This window comes from Tyto alba, unplaced genomic scaffold, assembly GCF_018691265.1.
Source record: "Tyto alba isolate M040663 unplaced genomic scaffold, T.alba_DEE_v4.0 Super-Scaffold_27, whole genome shotgun sequence".
In the NCBI taxonomy this organism is placed as follows: domain Eukaryota; kingdom Metazoa; phylum Chordata; class Aves; order Strigiformes; family Tytonidae; genus Tyto; species Tyto alba.
In genome coordinates, this window is record NW_024881301.1 from 33,787,405 (window position 1) to 33,801,785 (window position 14,381).

Below are 14,381 nucleotides of genomic sequence, written 5' to 3' on the forward strand. Positions count from 1 at the left end.
TCAGTTTTTTTTTTGTTGTTGTTGGTTTTTTTTGTTGTTGTTGTTTTTTGTTTTTTGTTTCAAATGATCAGTTAAACCTATTTGCCAGCTACAGGAAAAAGGTTTACTGGCCCTTGATTCTCTGGATCACCCAGAAAGCTTTTTTTTTCTAATCTGAAAAAAAAAAAAAACAAACCCCACAACGAAAGAGACACTCAGGATTTTGCATATCTTCAACCCTCTAGCTCAAAATCAGGTTTCAGTGAGAAATTAAAATTTTTAATATGTAATATATATTCTTTTATACTTTATGTAATGCATATTTATATAGATAGAATGTATAATGCAATATATGTAAATGTGTCTAGGAAAACTGTTTACGTTATATTATATAATCTAGAAAACATAATATCAAATATGTAATATTAAACTATTATGTAATTTAACAATATATAGTATATTAATAGATAATTATATTAACATATGCATATATTATGTGCTATAATTTATATAAATATATAACAGTATACATATGAAGTATATAGTATATGTGATAGAATTTATAATACATAATACATATAGTTAATAAATAAGGATATAAGTAAAATTTTAAAATAATAGATTTAAAGTATAAATGAAATAAGTATTTAACATAAGTTTAAATCAATAATAATTTCAGTACATCTATTTAATAAACACTGAATATAGAGAATGCATTAATATTTATGATTTGTTATATACTATAACACCATTTCATGTGCAGCTCTTCGGTGTCAGGCTTATGTCTTTTCCAAGCTCTTGAACACACAACAGCTGGGCCTATTGAAACAGGCTGCTCTTTTCTGTGACATTTTGGTTTGGCACCTCCTATTTTGTCCACTAGTTTGTTCTGGTACTTCCCATCCTCATAAGACTTCATCATTACTCCCAAGCCCAGAACTGGCCTGTCTTCAACACTGTCTGCAGAGGCAGTTGCCATTAAGAAATCATGTAGCTTGCAAGTAATGGCCTTAATTGCTCCCTTTAAGCACTCAAGAGATCAGCTCTTGTGTGAACACATTTCCGTCAGGAGCTGGAACCAGTACTGCATCAATGCTTAAATGTGTTGTTCAACCCTGGAAAGCCACTATGCATACACACAATGCCCCAAGTGCATATTTTCCTTTTAACATTGGATGTTTGATCTTCAAATTCCTTCTAACATTCCTCTCATCCACAGCCAGCTGCAATTTCTTCATTTGCTTATTCTACATGTTGCAGGATTCCCATTTCTCACAGCAATCTTCCCCAGATTCCCAAGTTTCTCCTAGTGCTTATCCTTTGCCCTTCCATTTCCCACCCAGTTCATCACTTCTCCCTGAAGCTTTCCTGGACTGGGATCTACTTGTCTGGGGAGCAGCTCTGTGGAAAGGGACCTGGGGGTCCTGGTGGACAACAAGCTCAACATGAGTGAACAGCGTGCTGCTGCGGCAAAGCAAGCCAGCCAGATGCTGGGTTGCATCAACAAGGGCATCACCAGCAGAGAGACGGAAGTAATTTTCTCACTCTACTCAGCACTTGTCAGGCCACACCTGCAATACTGTGTTCAGTTTTGATCCCTGCTAGACAGAAAAGATGTGGACAGGCTGGAGAGTGTCCAGAGAAGGGCCACAAAGTTGATCAAGGGACTGGGAAGCCTGCCAGGTGAGGAAAGGCTGAGAGAACTGGGTTTGCTCAGCCTTGAGAAGGTTTAGGGGAGACCTTATTACCATGTTCCAGTGTTTAAAGGGTGGCTAGAAAGAAGATGTAGACTCCATTTTTACAACGAGTCACATGGAAAAGACAAGGGGTAATGGGTACAAGTCACTCCTGGGGAGATTCCCATTGGACACAAGAGGAAAATTTTTCACAATGTGAACCATCAGCCATTGGAATAATCTTCCCAGGGAAGTGGTGGATTCCCCAACACTGGACACTTTTAAGATTCAGCTGGGCAGGGTGCTGGGCCATCTTGTCTACACCGGGCTTTTTCCAAGAAAGGTTGGACCAGATGTTCCTTGAGGTCCCTTCCAACTTGGTATTCTATGATTCTTTGATTCTTTCTCTCGCTTGCAGCCTCCCTGGGGGCTCACAGCTCATTTCACTTTCTTGATAGGAAGCACAGAGTGGTTTGTGAATGGACACATCTGCACAAGAAGAAGCAGGCAGAGCTTTTAAGAGTACATTCATAGCCATGTCAAAAAAGCTTTTCCCCTAAGCCAGGAAAGTGCTTTAGGGGTGCCTATTGGAGGAAACGGCTTTTGCAATGGTTCTGCTCATCCACCTCTGAGGAAGCATTGCTCATGCACACTGCTCCACTCTGAAGTGCTTCTTCAGCATCCTGAGCTCCTGAAGACCCATCCTACATCCCTCAGGGGTGCAGGGAGACAGTGTCTTTAAACAGTTTGTCAAACAAGGTCACCCACCTCTGAAGAACATTTATATAATGAGAGCTTGTGCAGCCGTTATCATGGGCTGTATATGCTTCAGCATCTTTGGACAGGTTTTTTCTGGGCCATCTCTTACATGTGCCATGCATGAGAGCAATTTGTTGCTTCTAGCACACATCTTCCACATGTAACGGGGTAAGCAGCTCTGGAGCTAGAGCCGATCTTTCTATCTGCTACCTTCAAGCTCAGTTGGAGGTCTGGAGGCAAATACAGTGGATTTCCAGTCATCATCATGCATTTATTAGATTCCTGTCCCCAGACCTTGCTTGGAAACAAGCTGACAGCTTTGCTTGGTGCTACCAACCATACAATCAAGTGTTGTCCTACCAGCTATTTGAAACTTTTAACTTCTTTTTATGATCAGCATCTGTTGTTCATTTTTGCACAGTAAGGCCCCTCCATTGGCAGTTTCAACAGTTAGACTGACAAAAAGTATCATTCGTATAAATCTCTGTACATTCTCTCCGATCAATGGTAATTTGTTGGTAATCACACATTTCCTACTGTGACCTTTCTGTCCTCCCATTTACTGTCTTTTTTTTTGTGGGTGTGTTTTTGTGTTAAACACATATACTGTATTTCAGGACAATACAGTATTTCAATACAGCTGTGTAAAGGGCCAGCCGACTTCTGTTTAACTACATTTTGCTGAATGCCTTCCCTGCAGGAGTGGGTAAGCACTGGAGCAGTTGCCCAGAGAGGCAGTGGACCTCCACCCTGGGCCATTCCCAAGGCCCACTTGGACCCTCCAGCTTTGAAGCTGGCCCTTCATGGTTCAGGGGGGCTGCACTGCACAACCTCCCCAGGTGCCTTCCAACCCAACTTGTTCTACTGTTTCCATGGTCCTTTGTTCTCGGTTTCGTGGGCAGAGTCAATTTGAAACATAGTCTCATTTGCCTCAGAGCATACCCTGGAAATTAATCTAGAGAAATGGAAAATTACATCAGCTTTTTGTAGACAGTTGGAATGCTACAAATAATATATCACAGAAAATACCCTATTTTGTAATGTTTACCTTTTCAGATTAAATCTGATTTAATGTGCTTTTCTATGAACTTCAAGAAAGAATTGAGCTGAGTTTGGCTTTCCTTTCAATGTAGTTCACAAAGGTCAACAGCATTACCCTGTTATCGCAGCACTGTACCAAGGCAGACTGGAGTACAAAATGCTAATGCTTTGCCCTGTGCTCAGACTCCTCAGAAAAAAAAATATTTTTCACCATTAGTATTACATTATCATTACTATTTCTTCTCAGAGGCAACAGCACAGCCTTTGTAAAAGCATGATCAGAGATTTCATATTTTAACTCAGCAAATCATTTTGTGTGACATCAGTTCTTAATAAAGCACGTAACTTCCATGACCTGTTGCAGTTTGTCACAGGAAACATTAAGGAGTTAGTTCTTATTTAAGGGTTTTGAGTGAGGTATTCTGTGAGTTTTCCTGAACACTGAACATGGATTCAAATCCTATTTGGATGTGAAAAGCAGAATAACTGGATTCTCCATAGGAAGCAAATAAATTGTTTGTCAGTTGTGATGACTGCTGTTGTTAATTGACACACTTTTTCTAGGTTTTTCTTTAGCTCACCTTTTTTTCTAGTGCAAGGCATACCAGTGTTGCATACCTTGCTAAAAAAAACCCACCAAACAACTTTTCAGAAAGAAAACTTCCGAAAGAAACTGAATTGGTTCTGCTATTAGCCAAATACTGAAGTCCCACCCACAGGGAAGTAAGATTCAGTTGCCTTAACATCGACTCTGACTGTTTTTAAGACATTCTAGAGCATCAGAAACACCTCCACGGGAGTGACTGACATCACATGGGACCTACTGGATGCTCATTAGCACATGCATGTATTACTTCTCTCCATAGACCATTTGTTTTTGAGATGGTCTCATGAGCCATCTAGAACAATGCAAACACTTGCTATCAATGCCTTCCACCAGTATTTCTTCCCTAGACACCAGTATTTCTTCATAACCTCCTTGAAACATACTGCAGTCCTGCCAGGATTAGTGCCTCACAGGCTGTTGTTCCTTTTGCACCGACACTTCTTTTCTGAAATGAGATAACTGAGAAACTGAATCTCCTGCACCCCCTCATTTTATCACATGACATTTGGCAATGTCTTATATTCCCTTTGGTCAAAGCTCAGGCCTGGGCACAGTACTGGGGTGGCACTTGTTTGCGTGGATGGTCATCTCGTGGCCAAAGTCAAAGGGAACATGTGCTTTCCTGTGCTGTCTAGTAACCAGATAATCCTGCCCTCATTTCACGTTTTTTGTTTGTTTGTTTGTTTGGTTTGTTTTGCTTTGGTTTTGTTTTTGCAGGAAATGAAAAGTGTTCTAAAATTGCTCAGATCTACCTTTTCTATCTGAAATTCATAGTCATTATGTACAACTCATCCTCTGCCTCTAGAGACAATGTAACATTTACAGCTGAACATACAATTTAATGAAAATGAACAATTCAGATTTGTAGATGCCTCATATTACTCATGTACTGCAGCTTCCTTCAGCTAGGCATAAAGCATTTTGAAACACAGGACACAATTCACCAGCCTTGTACCTTCTGTAGTGTTACTGAGGTAACAATGTGGTGTGGTGATAGACAAAGCCAAAGCGGAGGCTTGTTTCTACCATAGCAAACTAACATTAACAATTTAATCAACGGTTTCAACTCAGTCCTCTCTTATCCTCTGATTTATGATATAGTTGAATTAACAATAAAGTTATTCCTACTGCAGTTTGGCAGATTCCACTGAATTAATTTGAATTACAGTAAATGAAAAGCATTAGCAATACTAGACTACTGTATATAGTAGGGGATCCAGTGACTGTGTTGTTAAACCATTGCAGTCTGGTTTGACTTGAGTTAAGCATGTGCACATGCTTCCGTAATTGCTAAATGCAAAACTTTGATGTCTGAATAGCCAGAGGGTGGCTGAAGGTGTATTGAACAGAAGTGTTTCAGGGGGCTGTGAGTGTCTGTACATTGCTGAAGGCGTTCATCCAGGGAGTGATCCTAGAATCACAAAAAGACTATGGTTTGAATTAGCTCTGGAGGTTAGCTGGTCCAACCCCCTGCTCAAAGAAGGGCTAACTTCCCGGGTAGATGAGCTTGCTCAGGGCCTTACTCAGCTAAATTTTGAAGATCTCTAAGGATGGAGATCTACCACCTCTCTGGGCAACCTGCCGCAGTGCTCAACTCCTCTTGTAGGAAATAAATTTTTCCTCATGCTCAACTGGAATCTCTCTTGCTGCATCTGGTACCCTTTCCTGTGAGTCCAGTCACTTTGCTCTGAGGAGTGGCTTTGTCTTTTCTATTGCTGGATATTGGAAGATAGCGATTAGATCTCACCCAGCATTTCTTCTCCAGGCTGAACAAACCCATTTCACCCAGCCTTTCTTCACAGTGCATGAGCTCCAGCCTCCTAACCATGTTGGTGGTCCTTCACTGGTGGACTTTTAAGCAGAAAAAGGATTCATAGAAAGAGTGGAAATATCTTCTGTTTGCTACAGTGATTGTAAAAAAACCCAAGCGTATAAGGAAGAAATAGGTGCAAAATGAGATTCAGTTTAGCAATAGAATTACAGAATAACAAGAAATCATTCTCTGCATTTTGTTCTTACCTTGCTGAATGGCCCAAATAAAACACTGATAAATATATTAAAGGGAAATTAATCAGCAGATGATTTCAAGCTGGATTGACTATTACTTCATTTCAATCTGTCCTCTCTATGTAGTAATTAATGTATCTAAAAAGATGAACTAGCCCTTTAAAAAGATGAAGCTGTTCATGCACATAGTATCAATGAAAAGGTCTCAGGGACCAGAGACAGAACAAGATAGAGTAATGAAATAAGTTAGACCTAATGAAATAAATTAGACATCTTCAAATTAGGCAAGCCTGATAAGCATCATCTAAGGATGCCTAGAAAAGTGGCTCTCACTGCCTCAGAAGCCTTAGCAGTCATCTGAAAAACTGAGCTATGGGAGATTAGAAAAGAGCAGATGTCTTTGAAAGGCTGAAAGAGAGCAGCTGGGAAATAATGGAACAATCAGTTTAACTTCAAGGCTGCCAATCTGGCACCTTTCACAAGCTGTAAGTTATTATTTTTACCATAACAATAAAAAATATAAATCCAGATAATCTAAGCTGATTCTGCAGCAATCAATTTAAACTCCCCTTTCTCCCCATGAAAATATATTACTAAGGTGTAAAAGAACACATATTTCTAAGGTGTAGTTCACTTCAGATCTGCTGAGTGCACTTGTCCCTCTACACTTCTAAAAAAACCCTCAGATTCAAAGCTAGGAAATTATAGGATATAGAAACATATATAAAAAAATAAGTTTACTATAAACACCATAAGGTCTGTAACTCTGCAAATAACAGGCTTAAAAACAGAGAACAGACTGACTGAGACTGCAAAACTCGAGGTGGTGTTAAAATGTCCATAGTAGCAATTAAAGTTGCACAAGAACAGTAGCAATGCTCAACCATTTTGGAAAGTGGGGGTGTTGGCTTCTTTTTGCCCTTGTAAACAGCCATTCAGGAAGAAAGTGTCGACTCATTGTTTCTGTGGATTTATGCTCAAGATCCTACAGGCACTAAGAAATGACATTACAGAAGACAGAAGGAGGTTTCTTCAGAAAAGTTGGGTATCTGATTATGGGCCACTAACACGCAGCTCCAGATGACAATTGTGGGAGAAGGTGAAAGCTCAAAGAAGTAAGATAGTAATATTTCCTCTTTCTCCACAGTTTAGAGTTTTTTCATTGGTGTGGTAGGTAACCTGTTGCAAAGAGAGAACTGTTAGCATTGTGAGGGCCTTACATCAAACGCTGCACATACTGTGGCCACCCTGGCTATCTAGAGGCCTCTTAGCAACAGACCAAACCTAAGAAAACACATTACCTTCCATCTAGCCTTCTACCATAGTTATCCTTTCCATTATTCTTTTTTTTTTTTTTTTTTTTCTCTAGGAGGGGAAATAAGTTAGTTGGATTCAACCCCCCTTGGGATCAGAAATGCTAATATCCAAAATCCTAACCTGAAGGTTTAAGAGGATTTCAAGCTAAGGCAGGGAGCCCCCCTCAGAAATTCAGACAGGACCTCAGGCGAGAAGATGAGAAGCAGTTTGTGCTGCTGTTTCACTAGTATTTTGAGATTGTTCCCAAGATCAGATCCATTATACACTGAACCAGTCAGCAAGACTCAAACTCAAACCCTCTTTGCCTGCAGGACATATGTGAGTAGGCAGTGGACGAAGCTGGGAGCTTCTGGCTGTTCCTTTTTTTACCACAATGTAGCCATGCCCTTTGGTTTCATTCTGTACTGCAGACAGAGCTGAGAAACATATTTTCTACCTCCATAACCCATATTTCTAGAGCAATTTATTGTTCCCCTGAATAGAGATTGTGAGGCATTCCCACAAGTTCCAGTCCCTTTTTGCATTAAGGGGTACGTACTTTAAGTCAGAAAATAAGATATGTATCTTTGCATTAAAGATGATCCACACATTAAATATGATATTTTAAAAAATCATCATTCAAAATAATTTACATTATCATGTGTCTCACCACATAAGAAGTCCTTAAGCAATGATTACTGAAAAATCTTTGCATTTCATTTTATTTTCTTTTTGTATGCAAGATAACTTCGCAAAGTTAGTTATATCTTCTTGTTCAGTAAATTGGCACATTTTGCAGCTGCACAGATTTTTTTCTGTCATCAAGAAAAAAGCAATTTGAAAAATCAGAACATGAAAACAAAGCTATGAGGCATGAAAAATCACCAAGAAAGTTCTAGAATAAATGTAGCAGCATAAACTTCTTGAAATTTAAAACAGCCATGAAGAAGCCAGAGAGTCGAGGGTAATGAGTGTTCTCTACTACTCATTACTTGTGAGGCTGGATCTGCAGTACTGTGTCCAGCATGGGTCCCCCATTAGAAGATCTGCCAACAAACTGGAGAGGCCCACCAAGATGGTTAGGATGCAACAGTGTTTGATGAACGAGGAGGGGAGGAGAGCACTGGGTTTGTGTAGCCTAGAGAAAAGACTGTTAAGGGGGTTTCAGCTGCTCTCTTCAACAGCCCAAGAAGTGGTTGCAGAGAAGATGGAGGCAAACTTTTCTCAAGGAAGCTTAGTGGTAAGACAATAGGCAACAGGCAGAAGATGCAGCAGGAAAAACTCCAACTGGACATATGGAAAAGCTTCTTCCCCAGAGAACGGTTAAGGATTAGAAGAGCTTGACCAGAGAGGTGGCACAAGTACCATCCTTAAAGATTTTCAAGACTGATCTGGACAAATCTCAGAGCAAACTGGCCCAACCTTGAAGTTAGCCCCGCTTTGAGTGGGGGTTTGGACTGGGTGACCTCCAGAGGCCCCCCCTTCCAACCTAAATGATTCTGTTTCTGTGATTTTATACTCAGAAAAACTCCCAGCGATTGACTGGCTCTTGATGTACTGTCCTCAGCTGCTGTCTGTAGGCAGGTATTCATCTGCAAGCTCAGACCTGGCTCAACTCTCCGTGGTATGTGGAACCTACAAGGCTGCCTAACTGAACATACAATTCCTGTAACATTTCAAAAATAGCTGCTGAGAACCATCCCTCAGCTAGCTCAACCTTGAAACATTTAAGTTACTTGCCACCTGGCTTTACATCCTACCTATCTGCATCCAGCACCATGGGTGTTACCATTTCTGTTCTGTCCTCCCTTCTCCCCCTTATTTCTGCCTTTTTCTTTGGATGAATAAACTAATCAAACACTGATACGTTAGCAAGTGAGTCTAAAAAAGAAATGTTAGGAAGTTTTAGTTATGCTAGTTGTCATTACATCTGCATTTCTTACTGGGAGATGCTACCATGCTATAACAGTGTTATGTTCATGATGCTGTTTGCTACCATGCAGTACCTGGAATTTCATTTCCCAGGAGATTTTGCATTTGTAAAAATTCAGACGATTGAGAATGAAGAGTTCAAAACACAAACTTTTCTACAGGGTAAAACTGTTTTAAAAATCCACTTGGAACATCTGAAACAGTCATTTTCAGCATTTCAGGCTCTTTCCCCAAATCCCTCTTCAGTGCCCTAGATTGTCAGCTGAAAATATGAGCAGACAGCTGGACAGTGGACCAGACTGCCAGCTGGCCAGGGACACATTCAAACCTACAAGGGCAAGAAATACTGATAATACAATGTTTGGGATATCACCTTGTTGCACAAAAGTTAGTTGGTGAATTTGAAGCTGAGAAGCCACAGGAGACAGGAGTTCAGGGTGTGATTCTCAAGAGCCTTGCAGATAGATTTCTGGGTTGAGGAGCCCTGGAAAAGATTCAGGGGAGGCTGCCAGAAGTTCGACTGCTGTGTTCCTAAAGGCACTTTTTTCCCCTCCAATCAGCTGGTATTTTCTAGATGAAAAGCATTCTATGAGAGCATTTTGTGGCCAAATATTTAGGTTTTTTAAATACTGTACTCTTTTTGATGCTCAGTCACCCTCCTCATCCTCATTTTGATGTGAAATTCCTCTCCTATGATCTTGTCATAATGAAACTAGCTCACGATCCCTTCAGAGCTACCAAGGACCTGCAGACTTCCAGAAAAATATTCTGGTCAGGATACAATTCAATGAGTAGCTATTAGTTTAAGTGCAGCTACAAAGAACTGCAGAAGGATCTTACAAGACTGAGCAAATGGGTGATAAAACAGCAAATGAAACTCAATAGAGATAAAAGTGATTTATGTGTGGAAAAGTAACACTAACATCACATATAAAACAACAGGTTCTCAAATGCTGTTCAGGATGTAATGATGTTATGATAGGCAATTCCACTGAAATATCAGCTTAGTATTTAGTACCATTAAAAACACCAACCAGATCACTGAAGGACAGAACAGAAAGTACAAGCTTGCCCAAATGCCACATCATAAGCATCATGTGTAGTTCTGGTTCCTCCACCTGGGAAAGGACATCAAAACTGAGAAAAGTTCAGAAACATCTGATAAAGATGATGAAAGGTTTGGAGTAGTTTCCATACAGGGAACAAACAAGTAAGCTAGGACTCGTAGCTTAGAAAAAAGATGACTGATAAAGGATATGACAAGAAGACAGTAAAATCACAAGCCTTCTAAGAAACTTGTCAGTGATCAGTTGCTCAGTCTCTTCCAGTGTAAGAAGTGAGGACCATCAACCAAAACTATGAGGAGCCAAAATAACCAAAAGCAGGTAATACTTCATATACCAGGTAGGATCTTGGGGCTCCCTGCCACGGGGTAAGCACTAAAAGTTCACATGGTCTGAGGGAGCAACTGGCAAATTAATGGAAGAAAAAAATAAGGGACCATTGAACCCAAATACGACATCTCTGGTCCAAGAAACCGCTGGAGTCTGGGAGAACGTTCTGGACAAGGATCACTGTACATTTGCCCTGTTCTTATATACGTTGTAAGAATTGTTTTGGTCACTGTTCGTATTGGTTTTCTCTTTAGAAACAGAGAAAAGTCCATTGCTAACATACCTGAAAGCCTTTGTGTCCTGGTTCAGGCTGGAACACAGCTCATGTTTGTTTTGGTAGCTGGAGGAGAGCTGATGCACAGGGCTCTCCAGCTCCATGTGCCCTTGCCTGTGTGCGGGGGTGGGGGGAGCACAGCTGGAGTGCTGGGCCCGGATTGGCTGATAGTCCATGTCATGTGACATTATGCTCACTATATAAAGGAAGGAGAAACCAGGAGGGGCTCTCACTTCGGGGAATGTGGCCATGGCGTCTTTGCGTTCAGGACCGCTGGCCCGGAGCAGGCGGTTGTCAGTTGGCAGGTGGTGAGCAACTGTATTGTACATTACCTGTTGATACTGCTGTCAGCGTGTTGTTCTGTTACCGTTATTAAACTGTGTTTATCTCAACCCACGAGTCTCCCTTTGCCCCTCCGATTCCCTCCCCATTCCCAAGTGGGGGGAGGGTGGGTGAGCGGCTGCGTGGCGTTCAGCTCCTGACTAAGCTCAAACCACGACGCTTTGAGCTACACTAAAAGAAAACTGGAAGAGTCAATAAGTGCAAGGGATGATGAATGGAAAATGTGTTTCTAATGCTTTGCATCTTCCACTCACAAAGAGGTATAGAGGCGAGGCAGGAATGTACAGGTATGTTTTCAAGGGATGGTTCAGTGACAGAGTGCCTGGAGTTACCCATCCTGCCAAAGTCACACATGGGTAACTCATTTAAAGAAAATGACAGGGTTATAGACAAATACCCACATAGCCAACAGCCTGCTTAAACGTAACTGAATAGGAATACCAAGTGCAGAAGTAGCTTAATTTAAATTCATTTACACAAGCAGTCATACCATAAGAGGTAAACCAGATTTTAGTCAAAAAACCAATAATCAGGTCTGTTTAAGCAGCACAGAGCAACAAATTACATCATAATTAAATATAACCACGTGCTTGATACAAGGATCAGTGGCAGGTGTGGCAAATCCACCTGGAGCAAAGAGTGCACACACCCCACGAGCAACACCGCACCTTGGGGGTACGCACAGCGCCGTGCTGCCCCCGCTCCCAATGGAACAGGCCCGCAAGGTGCTCGGGGTGGGCCGCCGGGCCCCCCACACCATGGAGTGGGGTGGCAGAAACACACGGTGCCATGAACATGCCAGCTGATGGTGTCAGGGCAGTTGTGGGGTCATGGAGCGGCGGGTGCATCTGTGGTGCTGGGCTGGGGGCTGGTGACGACACTTGCCCTGGAGAGGCAGCAGGCCACGGCCGGCTGCCGAGCTCAGCTCCACGAGCACACCGCTGCTTGTTTTCTGGGCTGGACTCCTCCCCTGGAAGAAATGCCTGCACAGATTTCCCTCTGCTGCAGCCTTTGAGAAGGGTTGTGACAGGAGCTAAAATGCTTTCTTTTACTGCCAAGTCTGAAATTGAAGTTTATAGACAGGAATTTTTCAAGGGGTCTGTAGAGTTGGAGAAGTCTTGGACTTTTAATAGGATTCAGACATTTAAGAAAAAAATAAATCACCTTGGTGGCACCAGATTATGGAATATTCATCTTGCATCAAACTAAAACATAAAAAGTCTAACAAACTTCCAAAACAACAACTAACATTGAGTAAACACTGAAGAAAAAGCTACAAATAAGTATCCCATGTGGTCTCTTCCCTCCTTTCTTTCTAGGCTTTTCAATCAATAGATTATTTTCTGGAGGATCCAGCAGCTTCTCCTGAGGGCATCTCCAAGCAGAACATGAACAGACTATACATTTAGATGTAGGAATTTTTTTCTTGCTTCCCCTCTAGCACATATAAAACCCCCTGCCATCAGTGCAAACATCTACCATTCTACATTTCTAAAAAACAGCAATGTTACTAGAGAAATTTCACATTTAATAGGGACTGCTTACAAGGATGGACTTAATTCATGAACTTCAAACCTAGTGATTTTTAAGACTTCCACATTTTCAAAATTAACATGCTTGCATATCAATTCTTTCATCTTCCTTTTAAATTATTTGCACCAACCCACATTCAAAACCATCCAAGCAGAGGGTTTGGACATCAGAGCCATAGTGGCACATAGCTCAGCAGACAAACAAAACAATTTAATCAGGCTCCCAGCCTGGAAAACTAGGACAGGATTTTCAGCTGCTACCAAGAGTTTGGGGCATCTTCCTTTTGGCACTCAAGGCAAGAGTAACTGAGACAGAGCAACTGGTGTAAGCAAACTCATAGTATTAAAAAAACAAACCCCAAACTGCAGTCTCTAGAGTTTTTTTGAGATACGGAGTGAAACTGCTGATCAGCACAAGAAAATTAGGCTCCCAGTTTCTTGGCTGAAATCTCCCACTTGACAGGAAAAGAAAAACCTCCAAAAAGCTAAGAGCAAAGCAAAATTTCACAGATAATGCAGGAAAATGGGACTACTCAAAAGATTTAAGATTATGCAGATGTGGACTCTTATTCTATTACAAGTTTAAGTTATACCCAGTTTCAGTCCATTTATGATCCAGGAACCTACTTTTCTTTAGCTCCCAGATAAAAGCTTTCTACTCTCATTTTAGTCTGCCAGTGGTAAGCTCAGTCAAAAAGAAAATAATCAGGACTGTTCACTTGCTGTACAGTTATCTTTTTTTCTGATTTAATTGTCTGGATTGTCTGTATGAAAAAGTATTCTTATCAGCTTAAATTGTCATAAACTTATATCCTTAGACTCACTGACTGAGACAAAGCTTAAAATGCTGCTCAGGGCCATCAGTAGATAAGGTAACAGCATGCATAATTCAAAACAAATTCTGGTTTCTTCACAGAAGTTTTAACACTTGACCTTCCAATAATTTATGAAGATCATCAGAGCATAAAAAGATTAGATGGATTAAAATCAGCCATCCTTAGGGTTGAGTACTGCAGACTGATGGTGATGAGGACTAAAAAAAATGACACTGTTCTTTCACCCTTCTTCCATTTCAAATGCCCAATGTCAGAATAAATGCAAAGAACCAATGTTAAATTTCATGCTTAAAGTTGTTACCATTTTTCTTCCTCGTATACTCTTGAGAATTAAAAATTATGCTTTGTGTACACCTCCATTCAACAGAAAATATTGCTATGCTGCTCTTCAGCCTACGGAGCTGCCAAAAAAGCACCTGTCCAATCGCAGTGCCCGATTCAAAGAACAAACTCAAACTTCAGCAAAATACAAGGGCAAGAACTGTTTTTTTACTAACCTATTTTACTGACTCTCAAGAGGAAAATGAGTCCTGTCAATGGTTCTTCACTGCATGAGACTAGTATCTTATCAGAGGACATGGCATTATTTCACTTTTACATCTCTCCCTCAAGAATACTCCCTTTGATGAAGTAGTTCAAGGGGAGGCATCAGAAAGTCTGTTGTAGGGGGACAAGCGGATCCTAGCCACATTAGGACTTTGTGAGT

At 41.0% G+C, this 14,381-nt stretch overlaps 1 protein-coding gene across 1 annotated transcript in view; it reads left to right on the top strand.

Annotated features, from left to right (window-relative positions):
- Window positions 1-14,381, top strand: part of LOC122153928 (tenascin-X-like) — a 153,533-nt gene that overhangs the window by 37,966 nt on the left and 101,186 nt on the right. The window lies entirely within an intron of this gene.